Source organism: Equus asinus, chromosome 23, assembly GCF_041296235.1.
Source record: "Equus asinus isolate D_3611 breed Donkey chromosome 23, EquAss-T2T_v2, whole genome shotgun sequence".
Lineage (NCBI taxonomy): Eukaryota > Metazoa > Chordata > Mammalia > Perissodactyla > Equidae > Equus > Equus asinus.
This window is the reverse complement of record NC_091812.1, coordinates 39,047,801-39,056,198: the sequence shown is the minus strand read 5'-3', so window position 1 is coordinate 39,056,198 and position 8,398 is coordinate 39,047,801. Positions and strand designations below refer to the sequence as shown.

The following is an 8,398-nucleotide window of genomic DNA, read 5'->3' as shown; positions in this document are numbered from 1 at the left end:
TTCTCATCATCACTTGGTATTGTTAGTTATTAGTGTGGGGTTTTTAAAAATTTTTTTAGCTATACTAAAAAGTGTGCAATGGTATCTAATGGTTTTAATTTGCATTTCCCTTGGGTTGAATTTAAAAAAATAAATGTGTTATTTTTTAGGAAAAAATATTGAAACTGTTACTTAAAGAAAGAATAAATAAAAGAAAGGATACAACATATAATCAATTTAAGGTTTTTAAAAAGTGATAAGGTATTTTCACAGTTTTTGCTTTTAGAAGTATGGTGTACAGTCAAGCTAGTGCCGTGTTATCTTCTTTTCTTCAGAAAATGGTATATTAGTCCCAGCTCTGCCTCTTTGTATTATAGAGATCTTATCCTCCAGGGCCTGATTCCTCACCCAAAAAATTGAAAGTTTTGACTACATCAATGGCTCTCAACTTTGGCTGAATATTAAAAACACCTGGAGAAGATTTTAAACTCCTGATGCCTAGATCACATCCAAACCAGAAATTAAATCGGAATCTCCAGAGAAAGGACCCAAGTGTCAGTATTTCAAAGCTTTCCAGGTGATCCCATGGCCAACCAAGGTTGAGAACCACTTGGCTAATCTCTAAATTGCTTCAACCCCCAAAATTCTATTAGTCTAATTTCAGCTTTCTTAGGCCTATTTAAGTTAGCTTCACTCTACTGAAGCCAGATAATTCATTGTTGGGGGTGGGGCGGTGAAGGCTCTCTTGTGCACTGTAGAATGTGGAACAGCATCCCTTCCTTCTACCCACTCTAAGCCAGTAGCACACCCCCAGCCCAAGTTGTGGTAACCAAAAACGTCTAGAGATATTACCAAAGGTCCCCTTAGGGGCCAAATCACCCCTAGTTGAGAACCACTGCTCTACTGCAAGCCAAAGTTAAACCAAACACAATTCTGTGGAATTTAGAAGCTTTTATAATACACAGCAACATTTTCTTTTATGTTTTGTCCTATTACTTGTGTCTCCACCAGAAATTTTTATTGAACACACTAAGAAACTCTATTTCCAAACTTTAATTTTGTGTTGCTGACAACCAGCAGAGGGCACCTCTAAATATTGACTAATACTTCTAATTTTTTCTCAGCTCCTGTGGGGTGGTGATAAGATAAAGGTACAAGCTAGCAGGTTGGCCCCACAACCCCTGTGTGTGGCACATGGGGAGAGAAGGGAGGAAGACAAGACTGAAGGCTGAAGAAGGATCTGAGGAGAGAAAAGATAACAGAGAACAGCCAGGGAGTTTGTAGACCAAGCAGTCAGAGATGTGGGCCACTGAACTGGAAATTAGTTCTAGAAACTAAAAAAGGATTCCAGCTATGTGGAGAGCTGAGGTCACTTCCAGTTTCCTGGAAGGGACTGGGGGGGGGAGGGGGGGAGGTGCTATGGAGAGAAAACGTAGACTTCTTCCTCCTTTTGCCTTGCCTAACACAACTGCTCTTGAAGAGGAGCATGTGACAAAGGCATGAACAACTTCTCCCCACTGGTGACCTTGTAAGGGAGCCCAAGATATCATGTTGCAACTGTCACAGTGTATCACAGTTTAAAACTGCTATAATGTATTCCGCTCAGGATATACCATCTGGTTTTCTACAGGGTCTAAAAGTTCCATAAGCCTTCTCTCCAGGCTTCTGTCATGCTGGCTTTGTTATTATTCTCAGTAAAATATGCCCATTCACTCAGTCTTCTTGAGAGCCATGAACTCTTCTAAAAATAAGTTTTCTCAAGTCAGCTTTGATTACACATCCCTTCTCATTTACCAGTAGACTTGATTTTCCCTGTGGCTTGCTTTTTTCTGACAACACATTGCAAACTCCTTTCAGAAGAAGCTTCGCCTGGTAGTTCAAACAGTTCTAGCTTGACAAATCTCTAGTCTTTTGGCAAAATCAGAGTGGTGCCCATCATATAGGGAGAAGAACAGCCACCTAAGGTAGTATCTTTTTCTTTTTTCCCAAAAAAAGATTTATCATGTATCTTCCCATTTTAAAATAATACATACATGAGGGGATACTTAAATGCATATTACTAAGTGAAAGCAGACAATCTGAAAAGACTACATACTGTGTGATTCCAACTGTATGAGATTCTAGAAAAGGCAGAACTATGGATATAGTAAAAGGATTAGTGGTTGACAGGAGTTGGGAGGAAGGAGGGATGAATATGCGGAGCACAGGATTTTTAGGGCAATGAAACTACTTTGTATGATACTATAATGGTGGATACACGTCAGTATACATTTGTCCAAACCCACAGAATGTACAATATCAAGAATGAACCCTAATGTAAACTATGGACTTTGGCGACTATAATCTGTCAATGTAGGTTCATCAATTTTAACAAATGTACCACTCTGGTGGGGGATGTTGATAATGGGAGAGGCTGTGCTTGAGTAGGGGCAGAGGGTATATGGGAAATCTCTGTATCTTCTGCTCAGTTTAGCTGTGAACCTAAAACTGCTCTAAAAAATCAATTCTATTAAAAGAATTTTTAAATAATACATAGTCAGTACAAAAAAATTGCAAAGTAGAGAAGAGTAGAAAAAAAGGAGAAAATAATCAAAGTTGATGTAATTTGAGGAACAAGAAAAATCTCTACCAGTCTGACATTCTGTCATTCTAATTAATGATTTGCACCTTCAAGAGTCTCTCTATTCAAATACAATTATCCTTGGATGCAAAAGATTTTAAACTTTAATCTAAATGATTCTTTGGAATACAGTTTAGCATACAGGTTAAGAATTTGGGCTCTGGAATCCAGCAGGCCAGGGTTGAGTACTAGTTCTGGCACTTACTAGCTGTTTGACCTTGGTCAAACTATTTACTCTCTTCAGGTGTCAGTTTCCATCACTAAAAAAAGGGGAAGAAAATAATGGAACTTAACGCAGAGTTGTTTTATGAGGATTAAATGATAAAATGCATGTAAATTCCTTAGGAAACAGTGTAGGGCATATAGCAAGCATTTTTGATCCCTGTATTTAAGAACTTTGCAATAATGTCTTTTGAACATACAGTGGGTTTTAAAAAGCCTATATTCTTAACGAGCATTATAGTCTGTGGAGTATCTCTACTTGCTAGTTTCAAGATATACTCAGTTCTGTATAAAGATCTCTAAAAAGAGTGATAAAATCTTAAAATAGTCCTACACCCTGATTTTATAGATGAATAAAGTTAGGACCAGAGAGATTAAGTATCTGACCCAAGAACGTACAGTTGACCTCAGAACTGTAATAACTTCTACTCTTTAGAAAAAATACAAGATGATTGGTTCTATATCCATTTTTATGCCAATTTCTTATTCCAAACATTGTTAATCCCAATTTAATAATGCCACTTGTTTCACAGATGACATATCTTGGTGAATTATAAACTGTGGAAGCTGTGAGGTCACATGGGCCAGGTGTGAATATTGATTCTACCTCTTAAAGTGAAAAAGATAACTGTGACCTGGTTTAGCCCAGTGCCTGGCATACAGTCAATAATTAATATTGGTTGATAACCCACAAGTTTGTATTGTAAAAAGTACTGGGCTTTTCTTAATTACATTTTTTTAGTCAGAGTAGGGCATAACACAAATTTGCCCAATATTGGACTATTTATGCATAAAAGCTAATAGACATTGAAAACAAAATATTGGCACTTTGAGACAAAAGCTGAGGATAGACATTAAAGGAGTGTGTAAATGAATGACTGTGTAATTTGGGAGGGATGTAGATTATACTTTATTAAGAGGTTGTAAGACACTCCTGAGAACTAGGCTGAGAGAGTTAAAAGATTTGGCAGGATTGGAATTCACTCAGACTGGAATTTATCCAGAACGAGAATTTAGGCAGTTTGGGCAGCTTTTATCTTCTCTTGCCATTTTGTTTTCCTCAAGGTGATCAAGTACCTTATAGTGGATGGCGTTACCATATCGTACAAACTGAGCGGACCCCAGGTGAGAACAATAGAATGGCTAACACTGGGACTACTAACAACTCTAACAAAATTTATGTTGCTTTTAAGAAAATACAAATTTAATACAATTGCATATAGTTTTTTAAAGGTTTTTTTAAATTTTATTTTTATTTTTCATTTTTCCTTCTCCCCAAAGGCCCCCATACATAGTTGTATATTTTAGTTGTGGGTCCTTCTAGTTGTGGCATGTGGGATGTCACCCCAGCATAGCCTGATGAGCGGTGCCATGTCTGTGCCCAGGATCCAAACTGGTGAAACCCTGGGCCACAGAAGCAGAGCATGCAAACTTAATCACTTGGCCATGGGGCTGGCCCCGACAAGTGCATATAGTTTAACCGAGTTCCCCCTTGAAATTCTTTCTCACAAACTTTGCCTATTTTGTTACTGATATTTGTGTTTTTGCTTCACTGTTTTCAAACCAAGAATTAAGATGGTCCTCTAAATATATAGCAGGGAAAGTCAATACACTGTTTCCATATGGCTTGCACGGAAGCCCCTGTCAAAATCAATCAAACAAACAGCAAGAACAAATAAGAGCTGGAGCAGCGTGTTGCAAAGACTTTAGACTTCAGGAGGTTATGTATATGTGGGACTGAAAAGTCTCTCCCTTCATTTTAAATTATACCTTGCCTCTTGTCCCAACTTCCCTACCTAAGCTCACTTTCTCAGTGTTCTGCTGGGCCAGAGAGCAACGTCAGGGTCAGAGTATATTTAAAGGGAAAGTGATGTCTTACCATTCAGTCTAAATACGGTCCATCCTTGTTATAAGAGGATTCCGAATTTACAAATTTGCCTACTTTCTAAAATTTATTTGTAACCCTACAATCAATCCTGGTGGAGCTTTCAGGGCCATTTGTGGACACATGCAGAGTGGCAAAACATTTGTCATCTGACAGCACACATTCCCAGCTGAGATATAAGGGCATCGCTCTACCTTCTTGTTTCAGCAATCCTACTGTAAAGAAGTGCCCTTTTCACAGTCTATTTAGTGCCATGGTTTTCACATTTTTGTGCTTTTTCTTGGTGACTTCACTGTTTAAATGACCCCCCCCCCCCCCCCCCAGCATAGTGCTCAAGTGCTGTCTAGCGTTCCTAAGCACAAGAAGGCTGTGATGTGCCTTATGGAGAAAATATGTGTGTTAGATAAGCGTCATTCAGGCACAAATTATAGCGCTGTTACCTGTGAGTTCAATGTTAATGAATCAATAATATCTATTAAATAAGGTGTCTTTAAACATATAAAACTAGGTTATGTATTGATCAGTTGACGAAAATGTTGTGATCAGTGACTTGCAGGAACCTAACTCTGTATTTCCCCTAGAAGCAATGGTTCAGTATTTGCTAACTCAAGTGTTCACAGCAACATTATCAATGTAACCACTGTGAATAATGACAGCCAGCTGCATCTCAAGAATAGAGACCACAAAAGAAAAGCAAATAGTTAGATTAATCATACTTGTGCCTTGATCTGAGATATCAATGACACACTTCCCTACTCTTAGCCCATAGGCTGGCACTTAGTAAAAGTTGAGGTGATTACACAGGTAAAGGTGGCTTGGCAATATGGCCTTTTATTGAGACATAGAAGTGGCACCTGGAAAATACTCTTTCCACTCTATGTTGTCTAAGGCTTAGCAGAATCTAGCTAAACCAGAGCAACTATGTCTCCTAAAAGTATCAAGTCAGCAAATGAGTGCTTAGAAAGTTCAAAACTATGTCAAGAAAAATTAAAGTCTATCAAATATAAGGAAATACATAAATTCTGGGTTATGTAATTATGAGAAATTTTTGATACATTTTTACATTTTCTATAATAAAAATGTATTATAATCAAAGAGAGAAAAAAGGCCTTTCAAAAAGCTTTGTTTTAGTTCTCCATACTGACAATTTTCCAATTATTTTAGTCCTTGATAAATACAGTTCAAAGAGCCCTGAGCATCAGCGAAACTGACCTCATTTGCCTTTTGGAGCTGGGCACTTTAATTGCAGTTTTGATCTGCTACATATGTTTAATTTATCCGGATCTTGGGCAAGATGTGGGCTCAGGTCCTTGCAGTCTGTTGTCACAAGAGAGGCATTAGGGCCTTCCCAAACCAGACTGCCTGAGTAGGGCCATAGCTATGTCACGAGGTTGCAAATGGAAAGCTGGATTGGATAGGAGTGTGGGTCTAACTGGAGGGCTGCGACATCAGCAAGACGACTGGAGGAGGAATGTCTCTCACTTTAAAAGGGCATAACTAGCAATTTCAGTCAAAGGAGGGGGGGTAGAGTTATCCAAGTAAGCACAAATGAGTAGATAGATCAAACGGGAAATTTTGTTGGTGCAAATGTTACCATATTGGATGATCTGTATAATTTGTATAATTATTTTTATAATTTGGTCTATTCAATTTGCCTTGCAGAGACTAGGGCCAGCCAAAGATGACATCTTATTCTTCCTTTGGGAAGAATGCCAAATATCAACACACCGTTTTTCAGCTGCTTCATGGTACTTTAACTCAGACTTTCAGCTGGCCTGGTTGATCAGAATGTGATAGAGAAGCATCATTTTTAACAGCAAAAAAAGAGAAAACATGTTCAATGTCTGTCATTGGGTTCTAGTTAATTTAATTATGGTACATCCAGACAATGCTATGCAGCCCTTAAAAAGAAGGACAGAGATCTATGTGTGCTACTATGGGAAGACAACAGAAACAGATGTTAATGGTGCCCCACGCCACACTCTTTCAGTCCTAACCTCAGCTGCAGCTGTGGTAGACAGCTCCCGTACATGCTGATGGCTTCCCAGCACAAGTGCCAGCTGCAGTCTCTCAGCTTTTCTACCCCAGAGCTTTCTCCAAAGTGAGGAACTTTCTCAGCCCTCCCAGAGTAGACAGGAAGTACCGGGGAATCATCCTCTTGAGGCAACCCTAAGCAAATGGGGGATGTCTCCCGTCCTTTGGGGGGATAATTCTGAGGCACATTCTACATGGTTACTTAGAGTCTCCATGACATTGATCCCTAGAATAGATCCCTAGGCCAAAGCACCAGTCATCTCAATGATCCTACTTTTATTGGTTTTCCCTCCTTCTCCGTATTACTCTCCTTAATATTTCATTCCAGATTCTTGGAATTACCTTAAAAAAAAAAAAAAGAAAGAAAGAAAGAAAAGAAAAGAAAAAAAACAGCTACCTGGCCCTAAGTCCTTTACTCAAACTCTGCTTTGGGGACAAACCCAAACAAAGATAATGTCCATTGGAGAGGGACATGAATCACATTGTATAATTGCATGCATGGTAGTTCCCATTTGTGCAAAAACAAAACAGAACACCACAACAAAAGAAAATTATAAGTGATGTGTGTATATGTTTATATATACTTAGAAATAAAAGCTTTAGAAGGAATCTCACCACCTATAATAGTGGTTGCCTCTGGGACTGAGACAGTTAAGGGAAAAAGAGACAGGGACTTGTCATTTTAACTTTGTATACTTCTGTACTATTTTAAGGTTTAAAAGAAGATGTTACTTTTGTAATTAAAAAATAAATTAAAGTGGGATGGAGGCAGTAGTCATTTCCTTGTTCTTGAAGCGTCCAGCTTCTCCTTCAAGTTGTGAGCTGTACTGTAGAAAGAAGAGTAACCACACAGAGACACAACTACTCCCTGTCTTTAAAACATAATTGGTGATCATCCAAACTGAAACCATCTTTAGAGAAAAATCCCACAATAGGGAAAAATTCTTTTGGAGACCAGTCTTAATGGAAGGTCAGTTAGCTTCTTCAGATTTATTCTGGAGGCCTCTAGTGTAACGGAGAGCACAACATCTTAATTATACATGTTCCTTTGGGCCTTCCTGCGTGGATTCTGTGTAAGATTGGGAAAAAATCTGGCCATAGTTTTTCATCCCTTCCTCTATCAGTGCCCTCCACCCTGTCAGTTTTAGTGACCTCAACTCTTATGCTGGGCTTGGTCATGTGACTGGCTCTGGTCAATAGGATGCTAGCAAATGTGACACAGCAGGACCTTGAAAAGTACTAGTGCAACTCTTTTTCGTTTCTTTTGCATTTTTTATGGAGGTAGAATCAACATACAATAAAATGCACAAATCTAAAGTGCTCAGTGTGATGAGTTTTGACAATTGTATAAACCCATGTGTTCACTATCCAAAACAAAGTAAGAGCATTTCCATGTAAGCTCCCCATGCCTCTTTTCAGTCAACTGCCTTCCCCACCCCCAGACACCACTATTGATTTCTATCATCACAGATTACTTTTGCCTTTATTTCAATTTCATATAAATGAAATTATACAGAGTGGACCTGTTATTCTGTCTGATTTCTTTTTGCTTCACACGATGTATTTGAGATCTATCATGTACGGCTACACCAAAATTTGCTTATCCTTTCTCTTTTTGAAGGGCGTTTGGGTTGTTTCCAGTTTGGGGCTATTATATA

The 8,398-nt window shown here is 38.6% G+C and overlaps 1 long non-coding RNA gene across 1 annotated transcript; it reads left to right on the top strand.

Moving 5' to 3' along the window:
• Window positions 1–1,815: 1,815 nt before the first annotated feature.
• LOC139041683 (uncharacterized) lies at window positions 1,816–8,137 on the top strand. The gene is made up of 3 exons (XR_011497340.1): window positions 1,816–1,943; window positions 3,887–3,946; window positions 6,369–8,137. It is a non-coding gene; the product is annotated as an uncharacterized lncRNA (long non-coding RNA).
• Window positions 8,138–8,398: the final 261 nt, after the last annotated feature.